General features: G+C 39.6%; 1 protein-coding gene across 2 annotated transcripts in view; it reads left to right on the forward strand.

Annotated features, from left to right (window-relative positions):
- Gipc2 (GIPC PDZ domain containing family member 2) overlaps positions 1-14,150 on the forward strand; it is a 438,776-nt gene that overhangs the window by 55,043 nt on the left and 369,583 nt on the right. The gene's annotated exons all lie outside the window — the stretch shown is intronic.

A 14,150-nucleotide genomic window follows, 5' to 3' on the forward strand; every position in this document is an offset into this window, starting at 1 on the left:
TTTAGTTTTGTTTTATAGATTTAAAAATATGTGAAAATAATTTCATAGAAGACACATATGAATGTTTTTATTGTCTGATGTAGCGCATTTACACTGTTTAAATTGTGCACTTTTACGATATGATATGAAAGTTAGGCACCATTTACTAGGTTTACTGAAACCTTCTGAACAAAGAATCAGAAATACGGCGAAAAAGGACGCAACGTGACGGGTGACTGCTAAGGACGTGGGGCAGCTGAACTCCTGTGTGCTTCTTAGGGTTATCATTAGGACGTCAAGGTCTTGATTTATCAATTAAGACTCTGCCAGTTGCAAATGACTAAAAGCAAAACAAACAGAAACCCTGACTCCACCTGGTTTCAGGGAAAAAAGGAGATGTCTTGGTTCCTAGAACCATGGTGTCCAGAGCTCATCTTGTCCTGAGGAACGGCTGGCTCAGTGCTGTCCTGGAAGGCACCTTCTCTGCCCTCAGGCCCCGTGGGTCCCCTGAGGGAGCCGAAATGACGACCACAGTGCTGTCTTCGTGCCTGCTGGACAGCAAGCACGGTGGGGCAAGGGGAGGTCTTTTCCAAGTCTCTCAGACAAAAGGCCCAAGATTGGCTCTGACAGCCACTCCTGGGGACAGGGACCGATGTGGGTGGTCTGGGCCTCGGGCTCTGCCTCTGGGCTGAGAGTGATGAGTCGCAGGGGCAGGGTCAGGGCTTCGGAGAGGCCTGGCTCAGCTGCCGCCTGCAGGGGAAGGCAGGGGGTTTGGGCCTGCATGGGTGCTGCACGTGTGTACACCAGAGCACGTGTGCTACGTGTGTGTGCATCTGAATCAGGTACTTATAACATTTTTTAAGTCAAGGACTTGCCTGTTTCCCTGCTGATTTTACCTGCTGTCAGGTAGAGTCTTTTTTTAGGGAATCAGCTGAATCTGCTAGGCAAGCGCCCTAACTCTGAGCTGCACCCCAAGACACCAGTTAGTGGTAGTTCAAGCTCATTCTTCCATTTTGTGTTTCCACTCATCTCCCATTTTCCTTAAGGAATTGTCAAAAGACAACATTAAAACAAATTTAGTTTAAGTTCATGGTTGGTCTGTACTCGCCGTTCTGGAGCTGGGTAACTCGAGGTTTGTAAAATAGGATGGGCGTTTGGACAGTTTGGGGTTTGGCTGTTACCTCTCCTGATCTGGAAGGTCAGGTAACAGGTGCGCGTTGGCTTGGCGAGGTGCAACTTCAGCACGACTGGCCCTGTTTTGCTTTGGTCTTTTGGGTCTCCGCAGAGCTAAGTCCACAGCGGTGGCCTCCTATCCATTTTCCTTAGTAAAGTTTATGCTTATATGTTTCTTGCCTGAACTTTTAAAATAAAATTTCTACACTGGAATGGACAGTTGAGGTCTCTAATGAAAAAATATCGATATTCTGGTTCTTTCCTTAAAGAAAAAGTATCAAACTTGCATATGCTAGGTCTTTGCTTCATGCAGACGAGAAGAGAATCGTGAGATGATTCTGTGGCTATGCAGTGTCTTACAACTTCTCTCCCCAGTGCTTTTGAATTTAGGCACATACTGGGATTTACATAAGTGACCTGGGCCTGGGACCGGTGTGCAGATGCCTATAAAAATGAGGATAAAGCGAATTCAGAAGTGCTAGTGCTCTTAAACTCAGATTAACCAGGTAGTACTTGTTGGACAGATAATGTAATTCATCTCCATTCAGTTGAGAAGTTTACACATAGTATAACTATAGGAATATTATAAGACTCAGGGATAACTTAGCAATTGCTGGATCTTGATGAGCTCAAATTTAAGAGAACCACGATTTTCAAAGGTGGGAACTTAGTGAACTGTAGGACTCAGTTTTAGGTACAGGCCTTATAATTGCTTACATTTAAATTGGAAATAATGAAATTAGTTTTTCCCTTTTGTTATTAAAAACATATGTATGTACAGGGTAGAGTGCTGGATAAATGTGCAAATTATTGTAAATGAATAAAGAAATAGTTCTTTAAGAATGAAGTTTCTAATGCACTCATATTCTGGGCATTAACTGTTCCTCACAAATCCTTCTGAATTAACCAGCAATCTCTTTGTAAGGTTACTTAATTATTAGTGTCAAATCCCTCCAGTTGACATGAAGCCATTACCATTATACTTGATTAGCAGCATGATTAGTGACTTAGGCAGGTGGGGTGTAAGGGATTAGTTGAAGAGTGTCACCTGCTATTAAATTAGGAATTTGTATTATTCAGACGTGATTAGCAAGAAATGTAAATCAAAATGTAAGTCTGATTTAACAGACAAATGAATAATTTACCTGTATGACTAGTTTTCTTGGCTTTCTGAAATGTTATTTTTAAATGCAAATTACATTGATATATTTAGTGTAAATGTATATAAAACATTAAAAATCATGTAGATGTGAAATTACTTAAAATAGCACACTATGCCCCATATGGACTAGGATATATTCATTATTCGTAAATGGAATATAATGCAAAAGAATTTTTGGTAGGAAGTGGCTCTGTAGGAAGTGCTTCATTTTGGTTGTAAAGTTGTGCTTTGTGAATTTTCAACCAAACCAATGTCAGTTTAAGTTGCCTTGGGATGTTATCTGTGGGGGAAAAATAGGTTCTGGAAGATGAGTCTATAAGGTCTTATATGGCTTGGTCCAACTTCCTAGGAGGGTGACCTGTAGTTTTCCTTGGGAATATTTAATGCAACTGTATAAGTTTATGTATAACTACAGTGATTTCTGATGATATCAGTTTAGGAGTTTAGAGATTATACTAGTAGCAGTTTCAGAATTTTAGAAGTTGTAATTAATCAGGGGATTCAGAAGTGTGTGGAAAGGAAATTTGGAGGGTAGTTTTTCAGTCTTTTTCTTATAGAACCAGATAATTAAAAAAAAAGTGAATGAATGATGGCTTAGTAATGACAATTACATTTCTTCCAAGGGTCATGTTTTTTTTTTTTTTTCAGTGAATGCAAAACAGTACACATTGCAAAGAGTTGTCTTTCCTAGATACTCTCCTGAGAAATATATTCTGCATCTGCTGTGTTTTTGTTGTTTGACTCATCCGAGTGTTCTTTCAATGGACTGATATTTATGAAATCTCAGGGAATGTAAGTGAGGAAGACCTTCCATGGAGTGAGACACAGCTACAGATTTCATGGTTAGCCATAGTGAGGACTGGTCCTTATCTAAATCCTGATGTTTGCCATTTTGGAGGTTTGAAAACAGATTCAGAGAAGTTTGTAACTTGCCCAGGCAGTGAACAAGTGAAAAGCTAAGATTTAATTCTGACCTTGATACCAAGGTTTTAAACCCTGGAGTAATTTTTTATCTCTAAATTACTTAAAAACTTAAATGGCAATTATGTATTGGTCTATATCACCAAAATAGGTTTTTTATTAATAATAATTTAAAGAGTAGTTCAGAGGTGATGATATGAACCATTCTCACAATGGTCACTAGAGGTCAGCACTTAGCTGCTATATGTGGCATAAAAATTTAGTGGAATTGTTTTTGTCAGATTGTATTCAAGGATTAATTTTTCCCCGCCCTGGTACTTGAGACTGAACCCAAGACCTTCTCACTGAGATACATCCCCCGTCTTTTTTTATTTTTTGAGACAGGGTTTTGCTAAGTCATTATGTTGTCCAGCCTGGGCTTGAATTTGCAACCCTCCTGCCTCTGCATCCCAGTGTGCTGGGATTATAGGTGTGTGCCATCACACCTGGATAAGTATTATATATTATTATAGTATATTGCAGATCTACTACAGCCGACAGATAAAAATCGTATAAGTAGCTATCTTATGTTAATGTGATATAACTTTCTAAATCATTACTTTATTTTATCAAAGTTTCTTTGGCTTTTCTCTTAAATCAGATATTTCTTTTATCAAAAAAAAGAAAAATTTATGCATTCATTTCTTCTTCAAGGATGTTTAAAAACTATGTTTATACTCTGTGCATTAGCAAAAATTCATAACATGTTCCTGTGTGTTTGATTCTTAATTTCTTTTTGAACTTGTTCAGCAAATTTCTGGCTTAAAAAAAAGACTATGGGACACTGTATTACACAGTATTTCCAATACATTTTTTTTTTTTTTTTTTTTGAGACAGGGTCTCACTGTGTAGTTCAGCCTGGCCTTGAACTCGCTATGTAGCTCAGGCTGGCCATGAATTCTAAGCAATCCTCCTGCCTCAGCTTCCAGAGTTCTGAGATTACAGGCGTGCACCACCACACCTAGTTCTTCAACACAATTTTGAAGTTGCCTGATTGGTATTTTTTTCTTGCTGTTAGAAGATTGAGTTCTTACCAAGCCTTTAATAGCAGACCCCAGCATGGCACTTTCCCCGGAGTAAACCCTGGGAAGTGTTTGAGAGGCACTGAAGACCTAAATTCACAGGGAGTGTGAGTTCTAATTTAACTGCTTTGAAGTTTTAGCTTTGGGGCAAATTATTACCCTTTGAGCCTTAATTTCCACATCTGTAAAAGGGACATAATGAAAACAACAGCGTAGGGCTGCCCAAGCATCAAACTAAATAATATGAATAAAGAAAGCCCCCCTCTGGGCCGGGGATTTAGCTCAGTGGTTCCGCCTCCCGCCCTGCAAGCACAAGGACCTGAGTTCGATTCCCGGTACCAACCCCCCCCCCCCCAAAACAAAAGAAAGAAAGTCCCTCTCACGTCATGCTGGGCGATCATTCTCATCAATGATCAGTAATAATTATTACTAGTTTTTTAAAAATTTCAACACTGTAAAATTTTAATCTTGCTTAGTTCAAGTCTTCAGTCCCCAATGATTACATTGTCGTGGACGCAACACCTCATAATTCATTTTCCTCTTGCACCACTGTCCACCCTCCCGGTGAGGACAGTCGTGGCGTGGACGGGATGGGCGGGAGTGGATGGCTTGGATCTGACCAGCTGCGGGCCGCACCGAGCCCGGGAGTTGGCTTCCTTCGGCGCTGCAGCAGCGTGAGCGCATGCGTGACAGGGTGCACTGTAACAGCAGGATTGCCGCGTGGGCATCCTAAGCCGGGTTTTCCTCTGCAGGCGGCCAGAAACCCGGACCCGAGACCACAACCTAGGGCAGCCCAGGTCTCAGTGCGGTGTGAGTGGGCTTGGGACACCAGGCAGTGCAGCTGCTCAACGCCCAGAGGCATAGACACCTCTGTACTGGGGTGTGTGTGTGTGTGTGTGTGTGTGTGTGTGTGTGTGTGTAAGGGGAGGAAGGAGAAAGGAGGCATTTTGATCGATTCGGGGTCCAACAGTGAAAACCGACATTTCTGACATTGTTTCTTTCAGCATTTAAGAGCCTCAGGTACTCTGCTAGTTTTTCCCTCTGAATGCTCTACACCAGGGGTGGCGAACCTATGGCATGCAGAGCTCTGTGTCGCTCTCAAGCCAAGTTGCCCTAGCAGCTGAGCATTGAATATTCAGGTTTAATTGCATTGGTGGCACTTTGTGATAAATAAATGGGTTTTGGGTTGCACTTTGGGCACTCATCTCTATAAGGTTTGCTATCACTGCACTATACATTTTCCTAGCCTTTTAGCTATGTACCTCTTATTTATTCCTCTATTAAATTTCTCCACATATCTCAGCCGTAAGTCAGTATAGCTGTTAGGTAATTGTCTCTGTAAATGCTATTTGTAGGGCTTATAAGAAATAGCTAAAACACAGATTAGAAAAAATTCTGAACGCCAGTCTTTCATTAGCCATACTTAATATTTAAGTGTGGCTGCTTTTCTTTTACATCCTAGCTATGGGACCAGAGTTCTGGGCTTCACTTTCCCTGATGCTGGCTAACTGTGGCAATGCAAACAGTAATCAAGTTTAATTACAAAGTCCCTTCTGTCCCTACCTGTCCACCAGCATTTGCATGAGGGAGGCTGGGCCGGAGGAGGGGGCTGGGCTGTCATCATGTTCAGCAGGTCCTGGACAGGTCCCCAAGTCCCATGTTCTGGGGAGGCGGGGGACTCAGATGATCCTCCAGTACTGTGGGGGATACTGAGGAATACTGTTAGATACAGGCAGCTTCCTGAGTGCTTGGTCTGTCTCTGACTGTCTGTCTCTGTCTCTCTCTCTGGTTTTTCTGACACTATGTAGTTCAGGCTGGGCTTGAACTGATGGACATCCTCCTGCCTCACCCTCCTCAGTGCTGGGATTACAGGCCACCACATCTAGCAGTCTCTTTTCTGACAATGTGAAAATGCAGTCTGGGGCCAGCTTTCCTCTTTTTGGAGGCTATAATTGTATGTAATTATATGCTGAAAGAGGTGAAGTACTCCTTGTAAACATTAAGGATTGCTGAATGGCTTAGGAAATACCGGAATCAACCTTGGGGCCATGAGCATACGGAGTCAATATTACGAGTCAGGCATAGTTTAACTGTGTCAAACAGCACTGAATTCCGAATGAAATTGCACTTAAAAGGAATTTTTTTCTCTCCAGTTTGAATTTTTCTACCACATTTTAAAGTTTGCTGCATATTCCTCCCAATATTTTAGTGTGGTAGTTTTTAAACATGTTGCACAGTTGAAGGACTTTCTGATGAAAACCTTTCCACCTGTCATCTAGGTTCTGCTGTTAATGTTTTGCTAGGAGGTTGGCAGCATGGCTCAGTGGTACAGCACTTGCCTAGCATGCACGGGGCTCCGTTTCCGTCCCCAGCACAAGAAAAAATTTTGAAAAATGTAATTGGTTTATCTCCTACATCTCCATTTATTGGTACTATGTAGAGATTTAAAAAAAATTTTTTTTTATTTTTGGAATTTTCTTTAATATTTTCAGATTGCAGTTGGCCACAGGTAACTGAAAACTAGGAAATAAAAACCATAGATAATGTGGAATTACTATACCTTTTTATTCAACCCTGAGTCTAACTTTTGAGCCTTAAAAAATATTTTGTGATCACACAGTGATAACCTGGGTCTAACTCCAAATCTATGGGGATTTTACTTGTTTTTTTTTTCTTTTTGTAAACAGATCCATGGAAGTGAAAGGTCCTCTGCCATTATCATATAGTAATCCCCTTCTTTTTTTTATTTTTAAATCAATTTTATTGGTATACTTTAGGTATACAATTCGTTTACATTTATCATTGGGTGTTTGTTCCTGTACATGATGTATCTTGGTTCTTATTTTTTTCCCCATTAACTGTGCGCCCTTCACCCCCTCCACCCTTCCCTATTTACATAGATTTCATTTCCATTTTTTTTTCTTTTCTCGTAGTTTTTCCTTTCCCTCTTTTCGTTTCCCCTTCCCCTTCCTTCACTCCTTCATCTTTGGACCTTTTTTCCTATTTCAAATTATCAATTATTCATTTTAATCATTTTAACTCTTGTTTACACTCTCAGTTTCTCACACTAGAGAAACTATTCGGTATTTACACATGTGTGTCCTATTTATTTCACTTAAGAGTATGGCCTCAATATGCATCCATTTAGCTATAAATGACTCTAGTTTTTCGTTCTTTATGGCTGAGAAGTACTCCATTTTATAAAAAAACAATATTTTCTTTATCCAGTTTCCAGTTGATGGGCACTTGGGCTGCTTCCAAGCTTTAGCTATTACAAACTGTGCTGCTGTAAACGTAGGTGCACATATATTGCTGTGGTATGATTCTTTTGATTCTTTTGGGAAGATACCCAGCAGGGGAATAGCTGGGTCAAATGGGACCTCTAGTCCTAGTTCTTTGAGGTTTCTCCATACTGACTTCCACAGTGGTTGCACCAGTCTGCACTCCCACCAGCAATGGAGAAGGGTTCCTTTCTCCCCACAACCCCACCAGCATTTGTTCTTGGTTGATTTCTTGATAGCAGCCATTCTTTCTGGGGTGAGGTGGAATCTCAGAGTTGTTTTCATCTGCATCTCTCGAATGACCAGTGATGTTGAACATTTTTTCATATATTTGTTTGCTGCTTTTACTTCTTTGTCTGAGAAATGTCTGTTCATTTCAGATGCCCATTTTTGAGTTGGGTCTTTGAATTTGGGGGGTCTGATTTTTTTCAATTCTTTATATATTCTAGATAGTAGGCCTTTGTCTGAGGTATAGCTGCTAAAAATTTTTTCCCGTGTAGTAGGTTGTCTGTTAGCTCTGTTGATGGTTTCTTTTGCAGTACAGAAGCTTTTTAATAAGATGAGATCCCAGTTGTTGATTCTTTCTGCTAGTTCCCGAGCTGCTGAGGTTTTGTTCATAAAGTCTTTTCCTATGCCAATGTCTTCAAGAGTTCTACCTAACTTATCTTCCAGCATGTTTAGTGTTTCTGTCTTAATATTTATATCTTTAATCCACTTCATCTTAGTTTAGTGCATGGTGATAGGCACGGGTCTAGTTTTAATCTTTGGCAGGTTGAAATCCAGTTTTTCCAACACCATTTATTAAATAGGCTATCTTTCCTCCAATGATGGTGGTTGGATCCTTTGTCAAAGATGAGGTGGCTGAGCATGTCTGGAGTTGTTCCTGGATCTTCTAATCTATTCCACTGATCCTCAGGTCTGTTCCTTTGCCAGTACCAGGCTGATTTTATCACAGTAGCTTTGTAGTATAATTTCAAGATGGGGATTGTGATACCCCCAGCCATGTCTCTGTTGCTTAGAATTGCTTTAGCTATTCTAGGTCTCTTCTGGTTCCAAATGAATTTTTGGATTGTTTTCTCTAGTTCTGTGAAGTATATTGTTGGAATTTCAATCAGCATTGCATTGAGTCTATGTAGTAGTTTTGGAAGTATGACCATTTTCACTATATTGGTTCTTCCTACCCAGGAGCAAGGGATGTCTTTACATTTTCTTACATCCTCTTCGATCTCTTTTTTCAGAGTGCTGTAGTTTTCAGTGTAGAGGTCTTTTGCTTCCTTTGTTAGATTGATTCCTAGATATTTCATTTTTTTTGATGCTATTGTAAAAGGAATTGTTTCCCTAATTTCTCTCTCAGTGAGTCTGTTATTTGTGTATAAGAAGGCTATTGTTTTTGAGTGTTGACCTTGTATCCAGCTACTGTACTGAATCTGTCAATTAAGTCTAGAAGTCTTCTGGCGGAGTTTTTTGGGACTTCTATGTAAAGTATCATATCGTCAGCAAATAATGACAGCTTAACTTCTTTTCCTATCTTTATTCCTTTTATTTCTTTCTCTTTTCTAATTGCTGTGGCTAATGTTTCCAGAACAATATTGAACAGGAGTGGTGATAGTGGGCATCCTTGTCTTGTTCCTGATTTTAGCATGAAAGTTTTCAGCTTTTGACCATTTAGTATGATGTTGGCTGTTGGTTTTTCATAGATAGCCTTAATCAGGTTAAGATAAAGACCTTCTATTCCAATTTTCTGTAGGGTTTTAATCATGAATGGGTGCTGGATTTTGTCGAATGCTTTTTCTGCATCTATTGAGTTGATCATATGGTTTTTGTCCTTGACTCTGTTAATATGGTGTATTACATTTATTAATTTATGAATGTTGAACCATCCTTGCATCCCTGGGATAAATCCAACTTGGTCAGGGTATATGATCTTCTTGATGACCCTCTGTATTCTGTTTGTCAGTATCTTGTTGAGGATTTTTGCATTAGTGAGATTGGCCTGTAGTTCTCTTTTTGGGTTGGGTCTTTCCCTGGTTTTGGAATCAAAGTAACACTTGCTTCCAGGAATGAATTTGGAAGTATTGCTTCCCTTTCAATTTCCTTGATGAGTTTAAAGAGTAATGGCATTAGTTCTTCTTTAAATGTCTTGCAAAATTCAACAGTGAATCCATCTGGACCTGGGCTTTTCTTTGTTGGTAAATATTTTATTACATTTTCAATTTCACTCATTGTAATTGGAGTGTTTAGAATTTCTCCATCTTCTTCATTTAACTTTGGCAATTTGTATGTATCTAGGAATCTGTCCATTTCTTCTGTGTTTTCCATTTTATTGGAGTAGAGGTTCTCAAAGTAGGTATTGATGATCCCCTGGATTTCTGTTGGATCTGTTGTGACTTCACCTTTTTCATTCTTAATTTTCTTTCCTTTTTTTGATAAGGTTGGCTAAAGGTTTATTGATTTTATTTATTCTTTCAAAAAACCAACTCTTTGATTCATTGATTTTTTTTTGTATTGTTCTCTTAGTCTCCATTGCATTGATTTCTGCCCTGATCTTTGAAATTTCCTCTCTTGTACGAGCTTTGGATTCGTTATGCTCTTCTTTTTCTAGGAGCTTGAGGTTCTGCATTAGGTTATTTATCTGAGTTTTCTCTGTTTTCCTAATGTGGGCATTCACTGCTATGAACTTCCCACGTAGAACTGCTTTCATTGTGTCCCATAGATTCCTGTATGTTGTACTGGCATTTTCATTTACTTGTAGAAACTGTTTAATTTCTTCTTTAATTACTTCTGTGACCCATTGGTTGTTCAAGAGGGTGTTATTCAGTTTCCATGTGTTTGTTGGGGTTTTGTGGTTTCTTACGTTATTGATCTCCAATTTTATTGCACTATGGTCTGGTATTATACAGGGGATAACTTCTGTTCTTTTACATTTACTTAGGTATGTCCTATGAGCTAGCATGTGGTGTATTCTGGAGAATGACCTGTGTGCAGCCGAAAAGAATGTGTATTCCGATTTTGTGGGGTGGAACACTCTGTAAACATCTATTAAGTCCATCTGTTCAATAGCTTGGTTCAATTCTAGAATTTCCTTGTTAACTTTTTGCCTAGATGATCTGTCTATTTGTGATAGTGGGGTACTGAGGTCCCCCACTATAATTGTGTTAGTGCTTATTTGGTTTTTCATGTCTATTAATATTTGTTTTGTATAGTTGGGGGCATTGGTATTTGGTGCATATATATTTAGGATTGTCATCTCTTCCTCTTGGATTGTTCCCTTCACAAGGATGCAGTGACCCTCCTTGTCTCTCTTAATTAGTTTTGGTTTGAAATCTACTTTGTCTGCAAATAAGATTGCTACCCCTGCTTTCTTCTGGGTTCCTGTGGCGTGGAGAACTGTTTCCCATCCTTTTACTTTCAGTCTATGAGTTTCTTTTTGAGTTAGGTGTGTTTCTTGTATATAGCATATTGTCACATTTTCCTTTTTAATCCATTCTGCCAGTCTGTCTCTTTTGATTGGTGAATCGAGGCCATTAACATAGAGAGTTATAATGGATAGATATTGATTTATTTTTGTCATGATGTTTTACTTTTGTTGGCTCTTTTATTTCTTATTTTTTCCCCCTTTCCCTTTAGTGTCTTACCTTGCCTGGTGGCTTCTCTCTGTTGGGCCTCATGAGGTTGTGGCCTTCATTGCTTTTTTCTAGGATATTGTTTGGAATTGCTTGTAGTGCTGGTTTGGTGTTCATGAAATTTCTCAGGTGTTCTTTGTCGTGGAAGTATCTAATTTCCCCATCAATTTTGAAAGATAATTTTGCAGGATACAACAGCCTAGGTTGGAAGTTATTTTCTTCTCCTTGATTTACGGGTTTGTGTTGAGAAATCTGCTGTGATTCTGATGGGCTTTCCTTTGTAGGTGATTTGTTTCTTTTCTCTAACTGCTTGTAGGATTTTGTTTTTCTGTTGGGTTTCTGGGATCTTGACTATTATATGTCTAGATGTAGATTTTTTGTTTTTTGGTACCAGGGATCGAACTCAGGACCTTGTGCTTGCGAGGCAGGCGACGGCACCACTGAGCTAAATCCCCGGCCCCTGTAGATTTTTTTGATCATGGCTAGTTGGAGTTCTGTATGCCTCACTTATCTGTATGTCCAATTCTCTACCTCTGTCTGGGAAGTTTTCCACTATTACTTCTGTGAACAGTTTTTTTTTATGTCAATTGTGCTTTCTCCTGTTTTTTCATGGACTCCTATCAGGCTTATGATATTCTTCTTTGCATCGTGTAGCAGTTATTGGATTCATTTCTTGTGGTCCCTTACTATTTTTAAGAAATCTCTATTTTCATGGTCTCTAACCGCAATTCTGTCTTCTATATCTGATATTCTATCTTCAGATTCCCTTATTCTGCTGTGGATACTTTCAATGGAGTTTTTGATCCCCTGAATATCTGCTGAATCTGTTTCATGGATTCCATTTCTTTCTTATGTTGGGCGATCATAGTTTCCATTTCTTTCTTATGCTGGGTATTCATGGCTTCCAGCATGTTTCTGAGCTCATCTATTTTTTTATCTGTTCCTGTTCTGGATTCTCTAATCATGTCTTTCACTCTGCTCACCATCTCTGTAGATATCTGGGAGATTATTTCTGCTTTGAATTTTTCTAGAGCCTCATTCATCTATTTTGTTATTTCCTGTGCTATCAGTGCAGGGTGTCCAGGTGGTTGGTTATGGGACTTTTCCATCTCATTTCCCCCAGGATTTACCCTTGGTGGGGTGGAAGTCTGAGTTTGTGCCTTGCTTAAATGTCTTCTCATTTTTGTTTTTGGTACTGTTCTTGGTTTAACTCCTGGGTTGTTAGCTTGAAATTGCTTATTGTAGGTATCTTTGTTGCTTGTAATTAGAACCCTTATGGAATGATTGCTTCTCAGAGGTGTCTTCCAGATATAGCTGGTCTTTAAGTTTTGAGTCTCTAATGACTCTAAGGCTATCTCATTTTCCTTATACTAGGAAGGTTCATTGACTAGATCAATAGCAACACCTGAGCCCAAGTGATACAGTCAGCAGCACCATTGCATCAAGTACATCTTAGAAAATGACATTTTGTGGTAGTTATTAATCTGTCACCTTTAGCTGCGTGAATTAAATCAAGATCGAGGACCAACCCAACATATAGTGAATAAACTCTTCAATATAAGAACTTTACCCTTTGGGATGGGGAGTTAGAAGGGGTTGGGGAGGGAGGGATAGATGGGAAGAAGGATAGGGGAAGGTTAGCAGTGTGGCCAGAGGACACAGGTGAGAAGGAAAAAGAGAATACTAGGAAAATAAAGAAGAACTCTGAATGAGGACCAAAACAGGGACAAAAAGGGAGATGAACAATATGGGAGAGCAAGAGAGTCAGTGTAAGAGAGAGAGAAAGGAAAGAGAAAAGAAAGAAGAAAAGAAAAGAAAAGAAAAAAAAATGGAGAAAAAAACAAATATTTGCAAAGAGTAGGAAAAAGAATTAAAGATAAGAGGAGCAAAAGAAAAGAAAAGAGAAAAAAACCCAAACTAATAATACTAATTTTGGGAATAAAAAAAAACAATGAAGATGTAGGGCCTCCTTCAGGGTATGTCTCTGCTGTCACAATAGACAACGTGGGCAGCAGTGTGCAGCTGTAAGTCAATGAGTCTCAGCAAGCTAGTCGCAGACCCATGAGATTCAGGCAGATTTCTGGCTGCAAGTTTCAAGTTGAGAGCTCCGTGTCCTCCTGTAGGGTTGAACTCTGCAGAGTTGTATTGCAGGTTCCAGCTGCCCTTTCCCTGAAGATAGACCCAGTCCTGATGGGAGGTGAAGATGACTCCAACGTACCCTGTACAGTGGTCTGGTGGTCCGGTGTCCTCTGCATCTTTGTAGTGTGGAACCAGGTGGCTGTACAGAGAAGAGGCCTGAGGAGCGGGGTGGGGGTGGGGTGGGGGTGTGTGTGTCCTGTGGATTGCTGCTGGGCACGGGCTGATTGGGCGTGTTCCGCATGACTCGCGACCTCGGTAGGGCATCCGCAGACCTGCCTGTTTGCAGCGGGCTCCATGTAGAGATTTTTGTAAATTTTTTAAATATTGTAATTGTGATTCTAATAGAAAGTTTCCATATCGCTTTTTCAGTAAATAGTAAGATAAAAATATTTTCCCAAGTTATTACAAATTACTCATAAACATTATTTAAATTGATTTAAAAATACTTCTTCAAGTATTTTAAATATTTCTTCATACTAGAGGTAACTTGAAGATCCTACATTTTAGTTTTTTTTTTTTTTAGCTTTTTAAAATACTTAGATATATCTGTGCTAAATTCTTTCCTGTTTTTAAGATTTTATTTTATTTTCTGTGGAATGGATTGAAGCCAGCTCTGTTACTGTTGAATTACATCCCCAGCCGAAGATTCTTTTGTTGTTTCTTTTTTTTTCCTTTTGAGCCAGGGTCTTGCTCCTTGAGACAAGGAGCTGGCACGACAGGCCTACCCCACCATGCCTCACTCATTGCTAATTTGTTATTATTGATGGATGTCAGTTTCTCATTCAGCTTGGGGCTGTTTCCCTTGCTCTGT

Source organism: Heterocephalus glaber, unplaced genomic scaffold (assembly GCF_053883595.1).
Source record: "Heterocephalus glaber isolate CG9 unplaced genomic scaffold, H.glaber_assembly_v1.0 deba00001442, whole genome shotgun sequence".
Classification (NCBI taxonomy): Eukaryota; Metazoa; Chordata; class Mammalia; order Rodentia; family Bathyergidae; genus Heterocephalus; species Heterocephalus glaber.